The 2,500-nt window shown below is 42.0% G+C and overlaps 1 protein-coding gene across 1 annotated transcript in view; it reads right to left on the bottom strand.

Moving 5' to 3' along the window:
• LOC143286438 (uncharacterized) overlaps positions 1–2,500 on the bottom strand; it is a 26,111-nt gene that overhangs the window by 10,419 nt on the left and 13,192 nt on the right. The gene's annotated exons all lie outside the window — the stretch shown is intronic.

Here is a 2,500-nt window from a genome sequence, read left to right as displayed (position 1 = left end):
CACACACACACACACACACACACACACACACACACACACACACAATGGCACACACACACACAATGGCACACACACACACACACACACACAATGGCACACACACACACAATGGCACACACACACAGATACACACACACACAATGGCACACAATGACACACACACACACACACACACACATACACACACACACACACACACACACACACACACACACGCACGCACAATGGCACATACACACACACACACACACACACACACACACACACACACACACACGCACAATGGCACATACACACACACACACACACACACACACACACACACTCACACAACACACACAGATACACACACACGCATGCACACACACACACACACACACACACACACACACACACACTAATATCACTTCAAGTGGAAAGACGTTAAACTGAAGACAACAACAACACACACACACACACACACACACACACACACACACACACACACACACACACACACAATTTTGTATCACTTTCAGAGCGAGCGAAGACTGCTACATCTGATTGTATGAAAAAAAAAAAAACAAAAAAAAAAAAAAAAACACGGCCACTCATTTGTCTGCACTCAACTGTCTACACTCAACTGTCTACACGTTCAGTCTCCATTCAACTGTTAGTCTGCACTCAACTGTCTACACCCAAATGCCTTCCCTTCCGGTCTCCATTCACCTGTCTACACTCTGTCAACACTCTTTTGTCTACACTCAACTGTCTATAATTATTCTCTTGTCTACACTCTCTCTCTGTGTCCTCAACTGTCTAGTCTTTACTCTTTTTTCTACTCTCCCTGTCTACACTCAACTGTCTACTCTCTCTGTCAACATCCAACTGTTGACTCGCGTCTACACGCAACTGTCTACACTGAACTGAACTGTCTACACTCCCGGTTTCTGTTCAACTGTCTACGCTCCACCGTCTGCACTCAACTGTCTACACTCATCTGTCTATATTTTCTGTCTCCATTCAACTGTCTATATTCAACCGTCTTCACGTAAATGTCTATACCCAACTGTCCAAACTTTGTCTACACCCATCTGTCTACACGCAAGTCTCTACACTCGAATGCCCACACTCTCTATCTCTATGCAACTGTATACACTCATCTGTCTATGTTTTCCGTCTCCATCCACTTGTCTATATTCAACTGTCTTCACTTAAATGTCTACACCCAAATGCCGACACTCTTAGTTTTCATTCAGCTATGTGCTCTCAACTGTCTATACTCAACTGTCTATACCCAACTGTACACTCTGTGTCTATTCTCTCTATGCATACTCAACTGTCTACTGTCTCTGTCTACACCCAACATTCAACAGTCTACACACACTCTCTACACTAACGTGTCTACACACAACTGTCTACACTCTCGGTCTCAATTCAAATATTTACACTCAACTGTCTGCACTCAGTCTAATCTCAGCTGTCTACGCTCAACTGTCTACACACTCTTTCTTCACTCGACATTCCACACTCAACTGTTCACACTCAACTGTCTACGCTTTCCGGTATCCATTCATATGCCCCACACTTCATTAATTAAACTGTACCACACTCAACGTGTCTACACTTTCCGGTATCCATTCATATGCCCCACACTTAATTAATTAAACTGTCCACACTCAACGTGTCTACACTTTCCGGTATCCATTCATATGCCTCACACTCAACTAATTAAACAATCCACACTCAACTTGTCAACACTTTCCGGTATCCATTCATGTGCCTCACACTCAATTAATTAAACAATTCACACTCAATTTGTCTACACTTTCCGGTATCCATTCGTATGTCCCACACTTAATTAATTAGACTGTACCACACTCAACGTGTCTACACTTTCCGGTATCCATTCATATGCCCCAAACGTAATTAATTAAACTGTCCACACTCAACGTGTCTACACTTTCCGGTATCCATTCATATGCCTCACACTCAACTAATTAAACAATCCACACTTAACTTGTCAACACTTTCCGGTATCCATTCATGTGCCTCACATTCAATTAATTAAACAATCCACACTCAACTTGTCTACACTTTCCGGTATCCATTCATGTGCCTCACACTCAATTAATTAAACAATCCACACTTAACTTGTCAACACTTTCCGGTATCCATTCATGTGCCTCACATTCAATTAATTAAACAATTCACACTCAATTTGTCTACACTTTCCGGTATCCATTCGTATGTCCCACACTTAATTAATTAAACTGTACTACACTCAACGTGTCTACACTTTCCGGTATCCATTCATGTGCCTCACATTCAATTAATTAAACAATCCACACTCAACGTGTCTACACTTTCCGGTATCCATTCATGTGCCTCACACTCAATTAATTAAACAATTCACACTCAACGTGTCTACACTTTCCGGTATCCATTCATATGCCCCACACTTCATTAATTAAACTGTCCACACTCAACTTGTCTACACTTTCCGGTATCCATTCATGTG

Source organism: Babylonia areolata, chromosome 10 (genome assembly GCF_041734735.1).
Source record: "Babylonia areolata isolate BAREFJ2019XMU chromosome 10, ASM4173473v1, whole genome shotgun sequence".
In the NCBI taxonomy this organism is placed as follows: Eukaryota; Metazoa; Mollusca; class Gastropoda; order Neogastropoda; family Buccinidae; genus Babylonia; species Babylonia areolata.
The sequence above is the reverse complement of the archived record's forward strand: the minus strand, read 5'-3'. Positions and strand labels throughout refer to the sequence as shown.